This window comes from Macaca mulatta, chromosome 2 (genome assembly GCF_049350105.2).
Source record: "Macaca mulatta isolate MMU2019108-1 chromosome 2, T2T-MMU8v2.0, whole genome shotgun sequence".
Classification (NCBI taxonomy): Eukaryota; Metazoa; Chordata; class Mammalia; order Primates; family Cercopithecidae; genus Macaca; species Macaca mulatta.
Window position 1 is genome coordinate 52,820,471 of NC_133407.1, and position 25,101 is coordinate 52,845,571.

At 38.3% G+C, this 25,101-nt stretch overlaps 1 protein-coding gene across 3 annotated transcripts in view; it reads left to right on the forward strand.

Annotated features, from left to right (window-relative positions):
• Positions 1-2,903: 2,903 nt before the first annotated feature.
• RNF13 (ring finger protein 13) overlaps positions 2,904-25,101 on the forward strand; it is a 161,940-nt gene continuing 139,742 nt past the window's right edge. For all 3 annotated transcript variants that reach the window (XM_028843772.2, XM_015131791.3, XM_015131793.3), the window contains exon 1: positions 2,904-3,057. The gene's annotated coding sequence lies outside the window, so the exon portion shown is untranslated. The remainder of the gene's footprint in view (positions 3,058-25,101) is intronic.

The following is a 25,101-nucleotide window of genomic DNA, read 5'->3' on the forward strand; positions in this document are numbered from 1 at the left end:
CTTATTCTTTCTTTTAATAGTACTAATTTTATTTTGTTTTCAAAATGAAAATACCATTTTTTTTCTGAATCTAAAATTACCTTTATTTCTGTTTCTAAATATGATAATACATAGAATTGTTTAAGGTTTCTGATTAATCTCTGTGCTTAAGGAGACTGCCTGCATTCTTTCTGGTATTTAGGGAGAACTATTTCTAAGCCATTTCAGACAATTACATAATTGGGTATCTGTCTTTTTTTGTTGTTGTTGCCTTACAATATTTTGGAAATAGGAGAGTCTACAATTACTTTTATGTGCTATCTGTTTGTACTTTTTAGGAAGGTTAAAAAAAAAAAACCTGTTAGATACAACACCTTAAAAGCACATTTTGTTTCTATAAAAAGATAATTAGTGGTATATTAGTATCATGTGCCTTATTAAACCTTCATGTTCTTGAAAATTGTAATTACGACATCTGTCAATCTTACTGTCTAATCTGCTTTAGAAAAATTAATACATTTTTCCAATATATTTTTTTCCAATTTACCTTTTTCAGCACAGGTTGGGAGAGTAAATGTTTTTGCAGAGTGTAGCCTAAACGCAGTACAAATCACACATTACCTTGTTCATAACTGAGAGAACTATACCTATTGTGATCTGAAGAGCAGATTGAAACCAGAAGTAAAATATTCTGTACTCCAGGTGCCTTTAAGGAATAAGCAAAGCTCTTTGGCTGAGCATGGTGACTCGTGCCTGTAATCCTAGCACTTTGAGAGACTGAGGCAAGAGGATCCTTTGAGACCAGGACTTTGAGACCTGCCTGGGCAACACAGCCAGGCTCTTTCACTACAGAAAATAAAATAATTAGCCGGGCCTGGTGGCACATGCCTGCAATCATAGCTACTCCAGAGGCTGAGGTGGGAGGATTACTTGAGCCCAGGAGTTCTAGGCTGCAGTGAGAAACGATCTCACCACTGCACTCCAGCATGGGCAACAGAGAGAGACCTTGTCTCTAAAATAAATAAAAATAAAACAACAATAACGAAACCCAAAGCTCCTCTCTGTGGACTTAAATATATATATATATATATATATATTTTTTTTTTTTTTTTGGAGACGGAATCTTGCTCTGTTGCCTATGCTGGAGTGCAGTGGTGGGATTTCAGCTCATTGCAACCTCTGCCTCCCGAGTTCAAGTGATTCTCCTGCCTCAGCCTGCCAAGTAGCTGGGATTACAGGTGTGCACCACCAAGCCCAGCTAATTTTGTATTTTTAGTAGAGATGAGGTTTCACCATGTTGGCCAGTCTGGTCTTGAACTCCTGACCTCAAGTGATCTGCCTGACTTGGCCTCCCAAAGTGCTGGGATTACAGGCGTGAGCCACTGCACCTGGCCTAAAAAAATTTTTTTGATGTTATGCAAGAAATCTGATGTAATATACCAATTTGAGGTAATTTAATGAAAAAATGCTTATAGAGATATTATAAATGTGTTTATATTAATTACACTAGTCTTCTTAGTAATATTCCCAATGCTGAGTTTTATTTATGACTTTCTTAAAGGCAGAATTGTGATTTAAGTATTGAATGTCTTCACAACCAATGAAAAGTTAAGACTATATAGAATACTCATAGGATATACAGAAGAGGAAAGTACCTTTGATGGCTTTTATTTAATTTTTTAAAATTTGATTTTAAATTTCTTGTATTTGAATTTTATTTGAGTAGGTAATATTTACAAGGTTCAAAATTCAAAAGGCACAAAAGGATACACAATAACGAAAGTGTCTTTCCCCCGTTGCTGTGTGCCACCTACTCAGGGCTCTCCAAGCAATCAAAGTTACAAGTTACATCCAATGGTATTCTATTAATATTCTGTGTGACAGCCTTCTCGCCACCATTTTTAAAACATGATGTTGAAGGAGTTGAAGCCTGTAAAGGCCTTATTAAAGGTGCCTTATTATTTGAAGCAGAAGTAGTGGCTGATTCTATGTCTCCTGACATTTTAGTTCAGGACTTGGTAATCTTTGCACTAAGTCACACTGCTTTTGTAAGGTGGCGAGTTGGCAATGATTAATCAGTGTGGATAGTACAATCCGGTAATTTTCGACTGGTTTAAGATTGGGACAACCAGAAAAGGTTTATCAGAAGGGCGGCAGGGGACGAGATTTTTGGTTCATCAAAAGGAGGCAACGGTTTTAAAAATCACGTGGTTTGACTTTTGCTAAGCCCCGGGGATGGCGCGTGTCAGGCCCAGAGTGCTGATGTCAGCGCGGATCCGAGCCAGGCCTCGGGGGACTGGCGTTCAGATGCTCGCATCTCTAACAATTTGAGCCTTACTCTAAGGTGTGGTCACGGTCCCACCCACCCTGATCTCAGACTGGGCACGGTGCGGGAGGAGGGCGGATGAGGCCTCGCCCTCGCCTCTTTAGTAGGTCGGGTGAGTGTAGTGTGCAGGGAAGAGACGTGTCAGCGTCAGCGCCAGGGCCAGGCCCGCCCGGGAGCAGCCGGGCAGCCGGATCTTGGGCTACTGTGTCCCAACAGCCGGAGCGGATCAGACCGACAGGCCCTGCCCGCTCGGTCCCGCGTCGTCCAGACCCTACGGTCTCCGTTTCTAGGGGCACATGGTTAGCGGCAGACGCCCACAGCCAATCCACTCTGCCAGCCTGCCCCTTCCTCTGCCAAGAGCAGCTTCTTCAGCCGCGCTACAGTTCCGCAGACGCCTGCCCCACCCTGCCCTTCCCTTCCAGGGAAGACCGATCACGCGGCCAAGAACGAGACTCGCAAACTGGGCATTTCTCCGAGCCGGGCTGGAGCAAGTAGCGAGACTCCTTGTGAGAGTGGGAAGGAGCCTTAACAGGCAACCATGTGGCCCAATGGGTTTTCTGTGCCTTTGGGTGCGGACCAATGAGGCATGTGGGGCGGGACTTCCGCTTCGCCTCGGTGTTGTCGTCCCTGCTCCTACTCCGGGCTGTGGGGGTCGGTGCGGATATTCAGTCATGAAGTCAGGGTAGGGACTTCTCCCGCAGCGACGCGGCCGGCCGGCGAGACTGTTTGTGTTGCGGGGGCTGGACTTCAAGGTAAGACCTTGTCCGGCTTCGCGGCAGCCGGGCAGCGGGTTATCGAGAGGCCCAGAGAACATACCCCGCTTGTTGGCCCTCGAGCCCGGAGTCGGCCCTGCTGCTGAGGTCTTTTGCTGCTCCTCTAGAACTGGGCGAGAAGTAAATTAGGCTTTTTGCAAAAGGAATAAAATAGCCTTGCCCTCGGGGGACCGAGTCTCCTCTGCACTCTGATTCTGCGAGTTTGTGTGTGTCCAAAGTTGAGTTACCGGTTTTGCTTCTCTCATTCCCTTCTTGAGGCTGCAAGAGCCTGCCTGGAAAACATGTTTGGAAGGCTTTTCTTGGTCAAGCACCTGCCGCAACGTCCTCGGGGAAATCGCTTGACTTTAGTTGAGGGGGCTGTTTTGTCTTCGAATAGAAGGAGGGCAATCACTTCCTCTCTTTTACCCCCACCCCCTTTTTCTTTCCCTGGAAGCTCAGATTGCAGATTTGGGACGTGACCCCTGCTAGGGCCAGATACTACGGTCAGTCAGCAGCTGTGCCTGTACGCTTAACTTGACTTGCACTTATTAAAGAACTTTGTCCCAGAGAGAAAGAGAGAGTGGGCAGACATAGAAGCCAAACAGTAGTATCCCGGAAGCACTCATGCAACTTTGGTGGCAGCCACTCAGTTTTCTCTGCCGGTGTCTGGTAAATTCCTCTATTTTGTCCTAATCTGACAATAGTAAATAGTAAATTTCCAAAACTGTCGTTTCATCATCAGTTTCAGCACCGTGGGCAGCTGCTCGGGTCCTCTCTTGTTGCCCCAAACCTGCCCGGCTATTACTGTTAGTCAGTGATGCAGCAGGAACAGTGAAAACTGATGCATTCCTTTCAACAATGATGTGTTGTTCTCCAAGGAGAACATCTGCAGTTTTTGTTACAATATAAATAAGTAAGGTAGCTGTGCCTCCAAAGAGTTCTTGTGGAGAAACAAATCAATTCAAGATTTAAGGTAGGACTTTCAAGAGTTTATTCTATTTAAGGACAATTTTTTAAATGGGTGGAGATTAGCTCCATATCGAAGTAACAAAACTGGACAGTGGTAGCAATGAAAAAGAACTTTAAACAGGAGGTAAGAAGTGTAGTGCAGTGCTGTAGTGCAGGGCCCATAAGAATTCATTAATAGATTTTAGAATCAATTTAGTACATTGACGAAAGCATTAAAAAGAAAGAAAAAAATACCAGAGGACATTGTATGGAATAAAAGTAAATATTATGGCAAGAAGCTTTTGTTTCAGTTTTTAACAATATGCATGTGTCAAGAGGAAGTTGGAAATGTAGAGTATATTATGGATTATTGCAAAAACAAATGTTTCAAAAATACTGGATTCCAAATTTGAGAGTCAAGCTGGGTTCAGTTCTGCCACTTACTAATTCTGTGACCTTTTCCGTAAATAACAAATGAGTTGTGAGGATTAAATGAAACAAAATTTGTCTATTACGTAAGTTTTTTTGTTGTTTTGTTGGAAACTATTGAAGAGAAGGACGGTTATTTTTCTCTATGTAGGGAATGAGAACTGTTTTATTAGGTTTTTTTTTTTTTTAACCTCTGCCTTTGTTTGAAGCTAGGCAGCTTGTCATCTTGTCTCTATGTGTAATGCAAATCTTAGACAAAATCTTGGTTTGAGAGTTATAATACTGAAGGGTTTGGGATAAGTTCTCATCTCTCCTTGTATAAAGCTAATTTTCTCAATAATTTTGGAGGGGCATAAATTGTTGTTAGCATTCAGCTTTCTTCCCTTGATATTTTTCTGCATTCCAGAATATCGTAGATTATTCAGAACTTTTACAGGCACTAACTTTAGCTAAGTGAGGGTAGGACTGAGGGTATGACTAAAGGGATAGATTTATGTCTTTGAGTTAAGTTGGAGAAAGGCATTTTATGCCTTATAGTTCTTCCCATAGGAGATGTATGAAATGAAATAGTTTGGTCAACTATCATGGTATGTTTTGCTTACTTCGTATAGGTGTGACCTAAAAATGGTTGGCATTTAAATAACAATATTTTTAAATCTGGGAATTAATGATGTTTAGCAGAAGGCAAATGAGTTTCAGTCAAAATAGTGTTTTGCACTGTTTGTCATGTTTACCATATGGCATTGCGTATGATAGTTTCACATGACATAAAAAGGGGAAGAAAGTTGGTAAGCATTGTTACTTTTCCCAAAAGAGGAAACAAAATTACAAGCAAATTCCTTTTAATAAAGCATACTGGTGAGTCATTGTTCAAAAATGTATGTATTCTATAGATATTTATTGAGCATATATAAAAGTAAAATATTAAACTTTTATGAATCTTTTACATTACACAAAAGTTGATTTGGGGACAACACAGCATATGATTGGTGTTGTCAAAGTTTATATAACGTAGTATATCAATAACAACAAAACAGTAATGTAGCTAATATTGATTGGTTACTATGAGCCAAATACAATTCTAAGCCCTTTGTAATATCTCAGGTGGTTCTTACAGTCATTGATGTAGTAGATGGTAAATTGTTTCCTTTTTATTTTTATTTTTGGGGGACAGGGTCTTGCTCTGTTGCCCAGGCTGGAGCGATTATGGCTCACTGCACGCTTGACTTTGTGTGCTCAAGGGATCCTCCTATCTTAGCCCAACAAATAGCTGGGACTACAGTCATATACTGCCATGCCTGGCTAATTAAAAAAAAATTGTTTTTTTGTAGAGACAAGGTCTTGTTATGTTGCTCAGTCTGGTCTGAAACTCCAGGGTTCAAGTGATCCACCTGCTTCAGCCTTCCAAAGTGCTGGGATTACAGGTGTGATACATCATGCCTGTCTTATCCCCATTTTATAAGTGGGAAGTGGGGGAATTAAGGCATCACAGATACATAACTTGTGAGTTCACACAAGTAGCTGGTGGAGTAGTGGAGTAGCTGGAATTTGAACACAGGTATTCTGACTACGGAACGTCTGTCTCTTTTATGTCTTATTTCATTAAAAATATGGAATGCCATGGGGCTATTTTGGATTCTTACTTGCTGGTGAGTTTCGGTGAGCTCCTCCTCAGTTTCCTTAACTGCTTCCTTATTTGTTTTTGTGGAGATTCAGATAATTTGTGAAGCATCAGATGGAGTATATGTTTAGTAAATTATATGCCTTAGCTTTTTTTTTTTTTCCATTGACGATAACGTCATTTGAAAGATTGTTAGCAGTTGAAGGAGGGTGGGAAAAAAAAAAACTTCCACATAAGGACACTGCCCAAGCAAAGGTATAGAGATAGGAAAAGCAGAGTATATTTGGTAAGGGTATGTTTAAGGACCAGACTGGTAAAGATAGATGGATACAGATTATGGAGATTCTTAAACGTCAGACTAAAGATTTTGTATATGATTTTTAGTTAAGAAGAAACTCTCTTTATGGATAATAATTTGTGAACAGGTCCAATGGAAGAGTGGAAGCCTAGAAGTAGGAATACCATGGAGTTTAACTATAGTAGTTGAGGCAAAAAGTGATGATTGTAGTGAAGGTACAAATTTGAAAGATGTTGACATTATAATGACATCGACACTGGGAACTGACCAGAGTATAGGCCCAGGACAAATTTTTGGGAGGATAGTGATGTTATTAGCAGAAATAAGGATATTATCATGAAGAACAGGTTTTGGTGGAAGGAGATTTAGGAGGAGAGAGGATGATAGGGAGTTTACTTTTGGAGCTGAGGAGTTGTTCAGATATTTGGAAATATAGAATGAAAACTGGAAGCTCTGTGTATTCTATGAAAAGGGAAGAGACCAAATGCTTACATTGTAAGGAAATGACCTAAAAGTAAGCACTCCTCTGTGGGTCAGAGTTTCACAAGAGTAATGTGACTCCTTAAATTCCTCACAAGTACAGATTTCTCAATGAAGATGCACCCATTATTTTTCCCTTTAGTGTATTTTGATTTGTGTCCTGGGAGATCAGGAGGTAAGTCAGTGGGGAGGAAAAATTTTTAGACCTAGCAAGGCTCCCCTTTATTAAAAAAATAGCTAGTAAACTGGAGACTAGGGATTCTCACACTAAGAATTTTGAGAGTCTGATTTTTGTGTGGTGCCAGGCATTTATAAACATATGTTGAATGTTGAATTGTTGAACATTTGAACATCTCCAGATTTTTATTTTTTTATTTTTTTATTTTTTGAGAGAGAGTCTCTCTCTGTCGCCCAGGCTGGAGTGCAGTGGCGTAATCTGGGCTCACTGCAAGCTCCACCTCCCAGGTTCATGTCATTCTCCTGCCTCAGCCTACCGAGTAGCTGGGACTACAGGCGCCCGCCACCATGCCTGGCTAATTTTTTGTATTTTTAGTAGAGACAGGGTTTCACCGTGTTAGCCAGGATGGTCTCAATCTCCTGACCTCGTGATCCACCCGTCTCGGCCTCCCAGAGTACTGGGATTATAGGCGTGAGCCACCATGCCAGGCCCAGATTTGTTATTTTTATTATCACTTCTTTGTTACCTTGAATTGGTTAATAGCAAGACCTTTAGAATCAGAGAGCCTGTGTGCTTGTTATGGGGGACAATGAAAGTCAGGGTGCAACTGATGAGATTGTATTTTACTTAGAGCCAGGATTGTGGAAAAAGAGACTCAAAGGATAAGAGGCTTACCATTTTTTCCATTCTGTAAAACGATGTTGATGACAATACCAATTCTGATAGTTGTTTTGAAATACTGAGTTAATATATGAAAAGTGTCTGGTACATGACAGATAGTAATTGAGATGTTTTTGTTATCAGTATTATTATCTTCATAAGTGGGGGCAAACACAGAGATCCCAGAACCTATTATAAGAAAAAAATTAAAACAACTGGAGGCCCTTTGTACTTGAAAAAGGGCTCAGGACTAAGTCATAGAAGGACTGTAGGTTTCCTTTCTTGGAAGATTTTCTAGGGTTTGGTACAATTGGGTAGAGCATGATGTTGAATTAAGTAGTAAAATATGTCCATCTCAACTATTTTCAGTTTCCTGTCAAGTTCTCAGTAACTGGCCAATGAAACAAACCAACAGAAAAATGTTGTTGAGCATGATTAAGAAGGTTTACATATCTTGTCATACCATTTTTGGAAACATTACTTGGATCCTACTACTTAGGGGTTTTTCTGTAACATTTATTCACTCAAACATTTGTTGAGTACCTTCTATGTCAGACACTGTTCTAAAGAGAAAAATCCTTGCCCTCATGGAGCTTATCTGCTAATGGGAGAAATAAGGTGCATTTTCATAATAGACGGTAATTAGATTTTTCTCATACTATGTATTTGTACCTGTTTAAGCAGATGGTAATAATGAACACTATACCAGATTGTAACTAATTTTGCAGAGCATTTGAAAGAAGGGACCATGTCTTTCTTATTCACGTTTGTCTCTCCCTTTTCCCCTTTCTCCCAGTGGAATGGCTTAGATGGATTTAATGCTCAACAAATGTAGATACTCATCATATGTTTATTACAGGGAGAAGGTGTTAAGGGAGAGGCTAGATAGATCTTAAAGATTAAAGGAGTCAGTTAAATGTGGCAGGTATTAAGGACCCATGTACCCCCTAGATTGAAGGTGAGAAGAAGAGAATCTGGCCGGGTACGGTGGCTCACGTCTGTAATCCTAGCACTTTGGGAGGCCGAGGTGGGCAGATCACTTGAGGCCAGAGTTTGAGACCAGCCTGGGCAACATGGTAAAACCCCATCTGTACTAAAATACAAAAATTAGGCTGAGGCAGGAGAATCGCTTGAACCTGGGAGGCGGAGGTTGCAGTGAGCCGAGATCGTGCCACTGTTCTCTAGCCTGAGTGGCAGAGCGCGACTCTGTCTCAAAAAATAAAATAAAATAAAATGAAATCAAATCAAATAAAATATAAAAATAAAAAGAGAATCCCCTGGCTTATCTATGAGGTTGGAATAGAAATAAAGTTATATTGTAGCTGAAAGCATCAGCATTATGGGAGTCTGGGTGCCACCCAACATTCCCACTTATTAGCTGGGTGACTTTGCATAGGTATCTTAACCTCTCAGTTCATTTCCTTGTCTGTAAATGAAGTAGTTGGAATTGTCCAGTTAAAAATCTGCTTTTACCACTTCTTGTAAAATATCTCTTGCGCTAATGTTTCACTTCACTAATGTAGATAATATAGAACCAAGCATGAGCTTCCATTGAATAAGCATGAGAAAATGTACATGGTTAGAAAGAAAAAAGACTGGAGGAATGGCAAGGAACTAAGCTAAATATACAGAGAGGAGCCAGTTTATGAAGAACTTCTTTGCTAAACCACAATTTAGTTCTGAACTTTATTCTGAAAATTGCTTACTCTGTTAAGGAATTTTTGCAGGCAGTAACATAATCAGGCATTTTTATATCTACCTTTATATTCCTCTTAAGAGAAGGTGATCCCTGAGGAAGATATTTGTTATTTCTAGTTGTTTCAATGATGTAGATCTTCCTGAGGAAATCGGTGTTTTTAACTTTGAAATAAAGTCTGAGGAACATTGTCAATTTTGTGGTTATGGAGTTAATAATTAAATATTAATGATCATGAAATATTCAGACATTAAAACATTTAAATGTTTATTGTGACATTAATGTGAACTGAAAAGAAAACTGAAATTTTGGGATGTTTTGCGCTTTGATATGAGAGAGCTCCTGATCACCTACAAGAATTTGGCTTAGAATCATTTTTAAGGAGTTAGAAATATGTTGACCTTGAATTGATTGAATGTGAATGTAGTTCAGGCTTGCTCTTTCACCCTTTTCTTTCTTTCTGTCTGTCTGTCTGTCTGTCTTTCTCTCTCTCTCTCTCTTTCCTTCCTTCCTTCCTTCCTTCCTTCCTTCCTTCCTTCCTTCCTTCCTTCCTTCCCTTTCTTTCCTTTCTTTCTTTCCTGCTTTCTTGCTTTTTCTGTTGCCTTGGTTGGTCTCAAACTCCTGGCCCCAAGCAATCCTCCCTCCTCAGCTTCCCAAAGTTCTGGGATTACTGGCATGAGTCACCACTCCCTGCCCAGGCTTCGTTTCTAATGATAGAAATATCCAGAAAAACTTTATAGAGGGAATGAATTTCCACTGGGAAATAATCCTAGTAAGGAGCTGGTGATAAATCAATATTTCTGAATGAAGTCATGAGGGAGAAACATCGACTTTATTTAGACATAAAACACCTCATTAAATGTTGAAGAATACTTTATTTGCATAATTACTATGCTTGTCATTTGCACATTTGACCTTCAAAGAGGAAGAACTGGTTATAATTTCCACATTTATCCAACACGTATTATAAATGTTAATTGCTTTTTTTGGAAAAAAAATTGAGGTAAAAATTCACGTAATTAACCATTTTGGAGCAACAGTTCAGTGGCATTTAGTATATTTGCAGTGTTGTGCAACCATCGCTTCTGTCGAGTTTCAAAACATTTTTATCACTTTAAAGTAAAATCTCATACCTATCAAGCAGTTACTCCTCATTCTCTGAGGCCCCTAGCTCATGGCAACCAAATCTGTTTTCTGTTTTTATGGATTTACTTATTCTGGATATTTTATATAAATTGAATTATTCGATATTTGAGTTTTTATCCCTGGCTTCTTTCATTTAGCAAAATGTTTTCAAGGTTTACTCACATGTAGCTTGTATCAGTACTTCTTTCCTTTTTATAGCAGAAGAATATTCCTTTGCATGTATATATATCAGTTTGTTTATCCATTTATCCATCGATGGATATTTGGGTTGTGTCCACCTTTTAGTTATTATGAATATGTTGCTGTGAATATTTGTGCCCAAGGATTTATTTGAGTACCTGTTTTCACTTCTTCGGGTATATACCAAGAATGGAATGCTGGGTCTTATGGTAATCCTGTTTAGCTTTTTGAGGACCTGCCAAACTGCTTTCCACAGTAACTAAACCATTTTACATTCCCACTGAATGTGTGAGGGTTCCAATTTCCCTACATCCTTGCCTACGCTTATTTTCTGTTTTTAAGAAATGATAATTGCCATCCTTATGGGTGTAAAGTGGTATCTCACTGTGGTTTTTATTTGCATTTCCCTGATAACTAATGATTTTAAGCATCTTTTCATGTGCTTGTTGGCCATATGTATATCTGCTTTAGAGAAATGTCGATTCAAGTTATTTGCCCTTTTAAAAAAATACGTTGTTCGTGTTTTTGTATTGGGTTATGTTTTTATATACTCCAGATACTAGACTGTTCATTATCAAATATATAATGTGCACATGTTTTCTTCCATTCTGTGGATTTTTTTTTTCAATTTTTTGATAATGTCCTTTGATCGATAAATGTTTTGAATTTTGATGAAGTCCATTTTATTTATTTGACTCGTTTTTGGTATCATATCTAAGAATCCATTTCCAAATCCCAGGCCATGAAGATTTATCTTATGTTTTCTTCCAAGAGTTTTATAATTTTAGTTCTTATATTTAGCTCACTGATTCGTTTTGTGTTAATTGTTGTATAGGGTGTAAATTCCAACTTCATTGTCTTGGATGTGAATAGTTGTTCCAGCACCACTTGTTGAAGACACTGTTCTTTTGTCATTGAATGGTCTTCGGCATCTTTAAAATCACTTGGCTATAGATGTATGAGTTTATTTTTGGATGCTCAATTCTACTCCTTTGGTCTATATATCTATCGTTATGCCAGTGCTATGTTGTTTTGATTACTGTAGCTTTGTGGTAAGGTTTTGAATTTGGGAAATGTGAGTTCTCCAGCTTTGTTCTTCTTTTTAAAAATTGTTTGACCTGTTTTGGCCCCTCCCAATTCCATATGAATTTGAGAATCAGCTTTTCCATTTCTGCATAAAAGGCCATCAAAATTTTGATAGGTAACATATTGAATCTGTAGATTGCTTTGGGTAGTATTGCCATCTTAACAATATTAAGTCTTTCAGTGCCTGGATGTGTGTTTGATATCTTTCAGCTGTGTTTTTGTGTTTTATGGTTTTCAGTGTACAAATCTCTCACCTCTTTTGTTATATTTATTCCTGGGTATTGTATTCTTTTGGATACTATTATAAATGGAAGTTTTTCTTAATTTAATTTTTGGATAGTTCATTGCTGGGGTGTAGAAACACAACGGATTTTGTGTGTAACATTTATTGCCTTTAACAGTCATTTACTGTCTTTTTTCCATATGCAAGCTGAATCACGTGAGTAAATAAAAAAGTGGAAAGTGGAACACTAAAGAACTTGATCTGTAAGATGTCTGATTTCCCTGAATGTGGAAACTATGAAGGATGTTTTTAGCAAAGTGTTGAATGACTATCTTACTATAATTGGGCTATTCCATTTCTGGTATCATGTTACATATATTTGGTCATTATTAAAGAAGGTAGATCATTTCATTTTCTTTAGGTTTGGAGAGAAGTGTCAATATGTAATTCATTTTCAAAGTTATAATTATTTTGCAACTTAATTTTGATGTTACAGAGAAAGCCTCAGGGATAAACCATATTTATCACAGTCTGGTACAGAGATCCATGAATAATAAAGATAAAATTAGAACAGAAGCTAATTTGAATATATAAATTATCATTAATATATGTTAGTTTTTATGTTTTTCTTGAAGTTTTCAAATAGCCTTAACATTTCATTATGAATAGAAATGTGAACAATTTCAACCTCGTAAGTAATTAAAGAAATGCAAATTTATGCAATACTTGGATGATATGGGAAGGGCAGTATTTCATGACACAGACTTTTAATTGAATCCTAACTTCACTATTTAAGAGGTAAGTGTTACTGGGCAAGCAACTGAACACTTAAAACACTTAAAAATAGGAGGAAATATTTATAAAGTGCTTGCTGTGTGTTAGGCGCTGTTTTAAGCACTTTATGCTGTTGATCCAAGTCTTTATTCCTATATTTATGGAGAGACAGTGGAACCTACTATAGAGTTGTGAGGATGAAAAGAAATAATGTATATTAAGTACTTAGCCAGATATATAGTAAGCATTTGATAAATATTAGCTATTTTTGTCATTTATAATTTCACCTAACACCAACAAAAGACCAAAAAAGGAGAATCGATGCAATGAAAGGCATATTTATTTGGAAATATTAATAGGAATGTTCTTTTCTGGAAAGCAATTTGGCAATATGTATGAAGTCTTAAAATGTTTCTTTGGTGTAGCGATTCCATGTCAGGGAATCTATCCCAAGAAGATAATCAGAAGTATGGAAAGATTTATATTCACTGGAAAATTATTTGTAATAGCCTGAGTTGAATTCAATTCAATATTGTACGGCAAGAAAATAGACAAAGTTATGCGTCAGCCATATAAAGCAGTACAAAGTAGTGGTTATAAAGAGTTTGAACAACTGTAATTTCAAGTAAAAAAAGCATACAAATCATAATACAATATGATACAAGTGATTACTTTGAACTTTGGAAGACATTATATTATTAAAATAAAATAACATGTTAAAATTTTGAAGTAACTACAGAGTTAAAGTTGTAAAAACAGTACAAAGACCTTTATGTTTTTTGTTATTAGAGAGAAAGTTGTTTCTCTGATGCTGTATTTTCCTGTAAACAACAATATTCTTTTTAAAGAAATGGCTGATTTCAGGGCTGGGGCAGGAAGAGTACAAGATAGGACTGGAAAATCTTGTGCCAGAAAACAAGGAGGTGCTCAAGAGTGTTGGGAACATATTAAAAAGACACAGAAGCTAGCTTGAATAAGCCTGCACTGGCCAAACAATTGGACATCAGAATAATAATACAATAACAGATTATAACCCATTGAATAAAACAGTAATATGTGATTCCATAGTGATATAAATAAATAAATGAATAAATTAAAATTTTGCCAAGAAATGTGATAATTACCATGGTAAGCAGAATAATGACTGCCCAAATATGTCCATATCGTAATACTTGGAATCTGAGAATATGTTACCTAGTATGAGAAAAGGAACTTTGCAGAAGTGATTAAGGACCTCCGTTTGGGAAGATTATCTGTGTGGGCCCAGTGTAATCACAATTGTCCTTAAAAATGGAAGAGGGAGGCATAAGAGGAGTTTGTGATAATGTGCTGTAAGAAGGAATTAATCTACCATTGCTGGCTTTGAAGATGGAAGAAGAGGCTACAAGCCAAGGATGTCAGCAGCCTCTAGAAGCTGATAAGTATAACAATCAAATTGTTGTATAATGTAAAACATTTTCATTTAAAAACATAGATGGATAATATCCTAGACTAGAAAAAAAATGTATATTTTGTGAAAGGAAATGACCTCTGTCCTAGTTTTCCTTTGGGGCTTTTTTTTTGTTTTTTTTTTTTTAAAGATATACACACAAATATAGTTAGGTAGATTGATAAACAGACACATACAGGATTATATGAGTATGTCTAGTTAATGTCCATTTGTAAGTATATCTATATCAAAAAGCTGCAAAAGAAAACTAGGTCAGAGGTCATCCTCTTTGTTTTTTTAAATTTAACTTTTATTTTAAGTTCAGGTGTACACGTGCAGGTTTGTTATGTAGGTAAACTTGTGTCATGGGAATTTGCTGACTAGATGATTTCATCACCCACATATTAAGCCTAGTACCTGTTAGTTATTTTTCCTGATTTTTTTTTTTTTTAAAGAGACAAAGTCTTTCCCTGTTGCTCAGGCTGGAGTGCACTGGCGATCATAGCTCACTGAAGCCTCAAATTCTGGCCTCAAGCAATCCTCCTGCCTTAGCCTTCCCAGTAACTGGGACTATAGGTGCATGCCACTACACCTGGCTAATTTTTGTATTTTTTGTAGAGACAGAGTCTTGCTATGCTGCCCAGGCTCCAGCAACCCTCTTTTTTTTTTTTTTTTTTTTTTTTTTTAAGACTCAGTCTCACTCTATTGCCCAGGCTAAGTGCAGTGGCACATTCTCTGCTCACTGCAACCTCTGCCTCCCAGGCTTAAGTGATTCAGCCTTCTGAGTAGCTGGGATTACAGGCACCACCATGCCCGGCTAATTTTTGTATTTTTAGTAGAGACAGGGTTTCACCATGTTGTCCAGGCTGGTCTCAAATTCCTGACCTCAGGTGATCTGCCCATCTCAGCCTCCCAGAGTGCTGGGATTACAGGTATGAGCCACTGTGCCCCGCCTCCAGCAACCCTCTTGACATAGATGTTGTACATTCCAGACCTGGTGTTGGCAGCTGCGCCCTGACTGCCTCTGCATACCTACCCATCAGCACCCCAGTGGGCTGTTTATTGTTTGCCTGGCAACCTTGGACCAGCTCTGGTCTGGTCAACCCAGTGAGATTCTCTGTTACCTAGAGTGCTGCAACCACACCTGCTGCAATGAAAACTGAATTTCAGCCTTAGACTGTCTTCCAAGTTTGTCCCTTTGTAATGTCTCCTTCAGTGTTACTCTCTTATAGTTTAATAATTCCTTTTCTCTAAAAAATTAAAAACAGCTTTACTGAATTATAATTCACATACAATAAACTATATAAAGTGTATACTTTGATAAGTTCTGATATATTTATATAATCATGTAACCACCTCTATAATGAAGTTAATGAACATATTCATCACTCCTAGAAGTTTCCTCATGTCCTTTTGGAATCCCTCTCTCCTGCCCCTCCCTACCTCTCTTCGTATCTTTATATTTCCTATCATAGCTTAATAATCATTTATATTGAATACCTTTTGTTTAACTTACTGAATAGTGTCTCCTGTTTGAACCTCTGCTGGTACAAAATTGATATCTGGAGTGGCTCCAGCAGATAGATCTGAAATTCTGAGATTTTGGCATTTGGTTGGTAATGCCTTTGGGCTTGAGCACAGTGCTAAGCTCCTTGTCAGAGGGAAATGGAATGGTAGTAATCTATGGCATCACAATTAATTAAGCTATCACCTGTGGTTGATTATGATGTGTTGCTAATGAATGCAGATGCCTCAGAGCCCAAGTGGCTGCTACATTTGACCTTTATGGCAATAATAACTATAAGGACTGTAGTGTAGGATAGAGTCATTGAGTATAATTAAAGGCTTACAGACAGAAAATGACAGCTCAGATTTGTTAACTCTGCTCAAGATCTGCCCTTTCTCTTTTTTGATTATATATTTTACTTCAAATCATTTCATCTCCTCCAAATTATAAGTAAACTTGTAAATTAAAAGACTTGTTGCTTGCTTATTTAAGAAATGTTTTGCTGTATAAAAGTAATTCACTCTTAGAAAACTTGAGCAAGTAGAACAGATTTCTCTTAATATTTTCATGTATTTTCTTCTAGTCTCCTGTATATATTATGTAAAGTGAAATAGTCTAGGGAGTTTTAGTTTTTTATTCTGAAACATGCAGATAAATATAAAGAAGAATAAAAACCACAGAGTCCCACCATCCAGAGTTTACATGATTCAGCAAATTCATTTATTATTTCATAGTATTTATGTTTTATTTTAAGACAGGGTCTTGCTCTGTCACCCAGGCTGGGGTGCAGAGGTACGATCTTGTCTCACTGCAACTTCTGCCTTTTGGGCTCAAACGATCCTCACGCCTCAGCCTCCTGAGTAACTGGGACTACCTGTGCATGCCACTATGCCTAGCTAATTTTTGTATTTTTTGTAGAGACAGAGTTTTGCCATCTTGGCCAGGCTGGTCTTGAACTCCTGGACTCAAGCAATACATTCACCTCAGCCTCCCAAAGTGCTGGGATTACAGGCGTTAGCCACCATGCCTAGCCATATTTACATATTTTTAAATATTAACTTACAGTTGACCCTCTGTATCCATGGCTCTGTATTTGTGGATTCAACCAGTGTTCAAAATATTCAGGCAAAAATGGATGGTCGCATCTCTACTGAACATGTTAAACATTGTGGTATAACAACTATTTACATAGCATTTACACTGTATTCAGTATTACAACTGATCTAGAGATGATTTAAAGTATATCGAAGGGTTTGCATAGGTTATATGCAAATACTGTACCATCTGTGGTAAGGAACGTTACCATCCATAGATTTTAGTATGAACGGGCAGTCCTGGCACCAATCTCCTACAGATACCGAGGATGACTGTATATATAAAGTATATATAAACTTTTAACATTTTTAATGTTAAGGTCTTAAATTTTTTTTCTGAGCGTAGTTAACAGGTAGTCACATTCAGAGGCTCTGCAGAAGATATCAAGAGAGGCCATGTAGGCATTCAGTCTACAAATATTAATATTAAACACCTAATACATGCTAGGCACTCTTTAGGTACTTATGATACATCCATAAAATAAAGATTCCTGTCTTTGAGGAGCATATATTTTTGTGGCAAAGCTGAACAATAAACAATAAATATTACAAGTATTATAGTGTGATAGAAAGTCGTGAGTATTATAATAGAAAAAGAAAAGATGATTATAAGAAGAGTGAGGCATGGTAGGTGCATACACAGGCTGCAAACACTTGCCAAGGGAGACTGTGGTGTCAAGACCAAGAACAGGGCTTGGTCTTTGGGTGATGTTTTAAATAAACAGTTGTTATAGGCTGAGTGTAGTGGCTCATGCCTGTTATCCTAGCATTTTGGGAGGCCAAGGTAGGAGGATCGCTTGAGGCCAAGAGTTCAAGACCAGCCTGGGCAGCAAGGCAGGACCCCCATCTCTCTATTTTTTTTAAAGAAACAGTTGTTATAATCCATGGGAGTGGTATAACTTGATCTGGTGCTCCACCATTAACATGGTAAGCCATGTTAAGTTTCATGCTTAACACCTGAGCTAAGTATGAGTCATTAGACTTCTCAGCTTTTTGTTCAGAAATTGCAAAAATTAAAGGAGGGATTGGGATGAGGGAACTGGTTCATTTAGTCAGCCAGTTAGACTCTAGCACTTAAACATAGAAATTGAATCCCTTAAAATAGGGAAAATGGAGCGATAGTGCAAGTTCCCTGTGTTGTTTTTGTTTTATTTTACAATGTTGTTTTGATGATTAGATGCTTAACACAGTTCCTAGCACAAAATTAAGTTTTCTATCAATGTTGGCTACAGTGATGGTGACATTTATGTGAGGAATCATGAAAATTAAACATTCGGGTTCGGGAGATAGATGACATTAACGCCTTCAAGTATACTTTGCATGGTATTTGATATTTTGGTAATCAAGAAAACCAGAATTTTCTACCATCTTACATCTTAGTGTTGAATATTCTGCTATTCATGAAAGCAATTTCATTGTCAATTGTCTTTTTCTTGTTTGCTGTGTGGCTTATTGCTAGGGTTGGCAACCTATGGTACTCGTGACAACAATGGTATTTGAAAGAATTATGAAGTCTGTTTTTGTTAGCACTCCTATCTCTCTCTCTCTGTTTCTCCTTTCTTTAGTTTGACCCTCTGCCCGCTGCCTATTGACTTGGAAGAAGTTTATGAATAATGACTTGGTATGCCACTTGCCAATCTTTGGTTCAAAACAGTGCTTTCCAAATTTGACTTAATTATAAGGATTCAATAGGGAACTTTTTTAAAAAAGTCAAATTATAGGTTTTCTGTCTGCATCTCAAGGAGAGGGGCCTGGGAACATTTATTTTTGTCACAGGCACTGAGAGATTTGTGATATACTGAACTAAAAATGTATTTTCTATTTATAAGAGTCACCTGGAGTATATGTAAACACTGTAAGTAGTATAGATTACCAGATCACATCTCATATACACTGAATGAGAAACTATAACTTTGGGGTTGAGAACAATTGGTATGAAGGCCCTGAGATTGGAAAGAATTTGGTATTTTGGAAAAACCTATTTCTTTTTTTTTCTTTTTGAGGTGGAGTCTTGCTCTATCACCCAGGCTGGTGTGCAATGGTAATCTTGGCTCACTGCAACCTCTGCCTCCCAGGTTCAAGCGATTCTGCTGCCTCAGCCTCCCAAGTAGCTGGGATTACAGGAATGAGCCACCAGGCTAGGCTAATTTTTGTATTTTTAGTTGAGACAGGGTTTTGCCATGTTGGCCAGGCTGGTCTCGAACTCCTGACCTTGGGTGATTCTCCTGCCTCGGCCCCCCAAAGTGTTGGGATTACAGGTGTGAGTCACCACACCTGCCCGGAAAAACCTGTTTCTTAATCTATTAAAAGTAAAAAATGGATCATTTTGTTTCATTTGTTGAAAAATCAAATTGTAAAACATTTATTGCATTAGATGAAAAAATTTTGCTTTGGTTGATGGTGGTAGTTAAAAATCTTAGATTATGCTTGCTTTTACTTGGAAGGCTTTATGTTAGAGGAATTTGCTGGGCAAACTTCTGCTTTCTTGCAAAAAATATTGTGCATCTTATTTTTGCTTAAAAAGAGAAGCCGTGTTATTGTTGTTTTTGTTTTGTTTTGTTTTCTGATGTAACACTTTTGCTTATGACAGCTTCTGATCCAGTGTCTTTAAAAGCTTAAAAAAACTGTGGGTATTTACGTATAGCATGTGATATGGTTTGGCTGTGTTCCCACCCAAATCACATTTTGAATTGTAGCTCCCATAACCCCCATGTGTTGTTGGAGGGACCCGGTGGGAGGTAATTGAATCATGGGGGTCGTTTTTTCTGTGCTGTTCTTGTGGTAGTGAATAAGTCTCATGTGAATTGATGGTTTTATAAAAGGGAAGTTCTCCTGCACATGCTTTCTTGCCTGCCACCATATAAGACATGCCTTTGCTCCTCCTTCACCTTCTGCCATGTTTATGAGGCCTCTCCAGCCATGTAGAGCTGTCAGTCCGTTAAACCTCTTTTTCATTATAAACTACCCAGTCTCGAGTTTTCATCATAGCAGTATGAAAATAGACTAACATAGTAAATTGTTACCAGTGGAATGGGTACTGCTATTAAGATACCTGAAAACTTACGTTTAAAAGGGAAGCGACTTTGGAACTGGATAAGGGGCAGAGGTTGGAACAGTTTGGAGGGCTCAGAAGAAGACAGGAAAATGTGGGGAAATGTGGAGCTTCCTAAAGACTTGTTGAATAGTTTTGACCAAAATACTGATAGTCATATGGACAATGAAGTTCAGGCTGAAGTGGTCTCAGAAGGAGATGAGGAACTTATTGGGAACTGGTGAAAAGGTGATTCTTGATATGCTTTAGCAAAGAGACTGGTGGCACTTTGTCCCTGCCCTAGAGATTTGTGGAACTTTTAACTTGAGAGAGATGATTTAGGGTATCTGGCGGAAGAAATTTCTAAGCAGTAAACTGTTCAAGAGGTGACCTGAGTGCCCTTAAAAGCATTCAGTTGGCCGGGCGCAGTGGCTCACACCTGTAATCCCAGCACTTTGGGATTGGGAGGCCGAGGCGGGCAGATCCTGAGGTCAGGAGATCGAGACCATGGTGAAACCCCATCTCTACTAAAAATACAAAAAATTAGCTGGGCGCGGCGGTGGGCTCCTGTATTCCCAGCTACTCTGAAGGCTGAGGCAGGAGAATGGCGTGAATCCGGGAGGCGGAGCTTGCAGTGAGCTGAGATTGCGCCACTGCACTCCAGCCTGGGCGACAGAGCAAGACTCCGTCTCAAAAAAAAAGCATTCAGTTGTGTTCATTCACAAAGATACGGTTTGAAATTGGAACTTAAGTTTAAAAGGGAAGCAGAGCATAAAAGTTTGGAAAATTTGCAGCCTGATGATGCAGTAGAAAAGAAAAACCCATTTTCTGAGGAGAAATTCAAGCCAGCTGTAGAAATTTGCTGAAGTAACAAGGAGCCAAATGTTAATTGCCAAGAAAATAGGGAAAATGTCTCCAGAGCATGTCAGAAGTCTTCATGGCAGCCCCTTCTATCATAGGCCCAGAGGCCTAGGAGGAAAAAATGGTGTGCTGGGTTGGGCCCAGGGCCTTGCTGCTTTGTGAAGTCTTGGGACTTGGTGTCCTGGGTCCTAGCTGTGGCTAAAAGGGACCAAGGTACAGTTTGGGCCATGGCTTCAGAGGGTGCAAGCCCCAAGCATTAACAGCTTCCACATGGTGTTGAGCCTGCAAGGTGCACAGAAGTCAAGAACTGAGGTTTGGGAATCTCTACCTAGAATTCAGTGAATGTATGGAAACGCTTGGATGTCCAGACAGAAGTTTGCTGCAGGGGTGAAGCCCTCATGGAGAACCTTTGCTAAGGCAGTGTGGAAGGGAAATACAGGGTTGGAGCCCCCCACACAGAGTCCCTACTGGGGACTGCCTAGAATAGCTATGAGAAGTGGGCCACTGTTCTCCAGATCTCAGAATGGTAGATCCACGAACGGCTTGCACCACGTGCCTGGAAAAGCTGTAGACACTCAACGCCAACCCATAAAAGCAGCCAGGAAGCGGGCTGTACCCTACAAAGCCACAGGGGCAGATCTGCCCAAGTCTGCGGGAGCCCACCTCTTGCATCAGCATGATCTGGATGTGAGACATGGAGTCAAAGGAGATTATTTTGGAGCTTTAAGATTTGATTGCCCTGCTGTCAAATTTCAGACTTGCATGGACCATGTAGCCCCCTTGTTTCTGCCAGTTTCTCCCGTTTGGAATGGGTGTATTTAACCAATGCCTGTCCCCTCATTGTATCTAGGAAGTAACTAACTTGCTTCTGACTTTACAGGCTCATAGGTGGAACGGACTTACCTTGTTTCAGATGAGACTTTGGACTGTGGACTTTTGAGTTAATGCTGAAATGAATTAAGACTTTGGGGGCTGTTGGGAAGGCATGATTCGTTTTGAAATATGAGGACATGAGATTTGGGAGGGGCCAGGGGCAGGTATTTCTTCATAGCAGTATGAAAATGGACTAATACAGTATCTGTTAGAAGTTCTAGTTGCCAGAATTCCTGGAAATCTTGATGCTTTTTAAGGGACACTAGGAAGTTATTGATATATTTAGGTGGTGTGTGAGCTGTGAACACTATTTTGGAGGAAATTTTATGGTGCCATATATATGTTATATACATATACATATACATAATCACATTTGTAGGAAAAATAACCTATTAAATGATGTGTGACTGGCTATTATAAATTTTCCACTAAAATAGTTAATTGTTCACTGATTTTTTCTGTTAGTGCTTGGTACAGTATATATTCTTTTGATGCTTATTGTAGTATAAGGTACATTTCTTGAAAAAAACAAATGGAAATTACTTTTTGTTTATTCTTTTCGCAAATTAGGAAAAGATAACAGTTCTTTTAGTAGTGGAATATTTTGGTCCAGTTCTTGAGATGCCAGTGAAGGTCAGGAATACAGCTTCAGAACCAGTGGAATCTGAGCTTACTTGGTGGATTTCTTATGGAGATGGTTGGCTGTTTCATGAGTGTTATATGGCAGTGAAGTCGTTGGTATCACACTGTTGACTCATCTTCAGAATTAAAATTTATTTGGAAGTGAATTTCCTGAAAGTAATACTGGTCTTAAAAATTCATTGTCAAAGATTTAAATGTGAAGTTAGGATTTACTGTGATGCTTGGGAAATTTTTAACTTTTTCAGTGACCAGCATTAGACAGGTAACTGTCATTTATCCTCTAAAACCATACAGATAATCATGTGTGCCAGCCAGTTTGCTCAGTTTCTCAAAAATGAGGCCAAGAGAAAACGCAGCAAAACCAAGAGTTGATTTTTTAAAAAATCTATGAAATTAACAAATCTTTCATTATATTGGTTAAAGAAAACAAGAGAGGAGACTCAACTAAAATCAGAAATGGAAGAGGGGATATAACTACCAATTTTACAGAAATGAAAAGGATTGTAAGTGTACTATGAACAATTGTATGCCGAGAAATTGGATAACCTAAATGAATTGGTTGAATACCTGGAAAGACACAACCTCCCAAGACTGAATCATGAAAAAATAGAAAGCTTGCACAGACCTATGGGAGATTGAAGCAATAATCAAAAACATTCCAAGAAAGAAAAGCCTGGGATCAGATGGCTTCATTGGTGAATTCTACCAAATATGTAAGGAAGAGTCGACATCAATTTTTCTCAAACTCTTCCCAAAAAACTGATAAAGAGAGAACACCTCCTAACTCATTCTAAGGGGCCAAAATTACCCTGGTACCAAAGTCAGACAAGGATACTAAAAACAAAACAAAAACAAAAACAAAAACAAAACAAAAAAAAAAAAGAAAAGGAAATACCTTATCTCTCTCTCTCTCTCTCTTTTTTTTTTTTTTTTTTTGAGACGGAGCCTCGCTCTGTTGCCGAGACTGGAGTGCAATGGCATGATCTTGGCTCACTGCAAACCTCTGCCTCCCAGGTTTAAGTGATTCTCCTGCCTCAGCCTCCTGAGTAGCTGGAGTTACAGGTGCCTGTCACCATGCCTGGCTAATTTTTGTATTTTTAGTAGAGGCAGAGTTTCACCATTTTGGCCAGGCAGACCGTAATCTCTTATGACTGCTGATGTAAAAATCCTCAACAAAATGCTAACAAACTGAATTCAGCAGCACATTAAAAGCATTATACACATGACCAAGTTGGACTTATTCCTGGAATGCAAGGATAGTTCTACGTGTGAAAAGTCTTATAATCAATGTAATGTACCACATTAAGAGAATAAAAACACATAATCATTTCAATAGATGCAGAAAAAGCGTTTCACAGAATTTAACACTCTTTCATGATAAAATGCCCAACAAACTGAAAATAGAGGGAGACTATCTCAACAGAATAAAGGCCATATATAAAAAACTGACAACTAATATAATTGATCGTAAAAGACTGAAAGCTTTTCCTCTAAGATCAGGAACAAGACAAGGATTCCTGCCTTTGCCATTTCTATTTATCATGTTACCAGAAGTCCTAGCCAGAGCAATTAGGCAAGAAAGAGAAATGAAAGGCATCCAAATTAGAAAGGAATAAGTAAAATTACCATTGTAAGCAGATGATATGATCTTACATGTGGACAATCCAAGATTCCACAGAAGAAAAAATATCTGATAGAACTATTAATAATAAATGAATTCAGCAAAGTTGCAGGATACAAAATCACACACAAAAATCAGTTGCATTCCCATAAAGTAACAGTGAACTATCCAAAAAGGAAATTAAGAAAACAATTCCATTTACAGTATCAACAAAAATAAAGTAGTAATAAACCAAGGAGGTGGAAGAATTGTACACTGAAAATTATAAGACTTTGCTGAAATAAAGAAGACGTAAATAAATGAATAGACATTCCATGTTTACGGATTGATAGACTTAATACTGTTAAGATGTCAGTACTACCCAAAGCAATCTATGGATTCAATGTAATTATTATTAAAATCCCAATAACCTTTTTGCAAAAATAGGAAAATCTATCCTAAACCATATATGGAATCTCAAGGGACTCCAAATAGCCAAAACAAAGTTGTAGGTCGCATACTTCCTGATTTCAAAACTTAGCTACAAAATTACAGTTATTAAAATAGTGTGGTACTGGTGTAAAGATAGACATATAGACCAATGGAATAGAATAAAGAGCTCAGGAATAAAGCCTCACATACATGCTCAAATAACTTTTGACAGAAGTCCTCCTGTGGTTTGGAAATGGTTTGCTTGGCCCCACCAAGTCTCATATTGATATTTGATCTCCAGTATTGGAGATAGGGTCTGATGGGAGCTAATGGCTTGATGCCATTCTCATGGGAATGACGGAAATTTCACTCTTAGTTCCTTTAAGAACTGGTGATTGAAAAGAGCTTGGCACTTTCTTCCCTCTCTCTCACTTCCTGCTCTTGCTGTGTGATGGGCTCCATTTTGCCTTCTGCCATGAATGGAAGCAGCTTGAGGTCCTCACCAGCTATAGATGTTGGCACCATGCTGCTTGTACAGCTTGCAGAACTGTGAGCCAAATAAACCTCTTTTCTTTATGAATTACTCAGCTTCAGATATTCCTTTATAGCAACACAGATGGACTAAGACAGGTGTCAAGACCATTTGATGGACAAAGGCATTGTACATAGTCTTTTCTACAAATGGTGTTGGAAAAATTCAATGTCTGTATGCAAAAGAATGAGTTTGATCTTTACCTTATACCATATGCAGCAGTTAACTCAAAATGGATCAGAGATCTAAACATAAGAGCTACTATGTAAAACTCTTAGAGGAAAACATAGAGAAAGCTTCACAACATTGGAATTGTCAGTAATT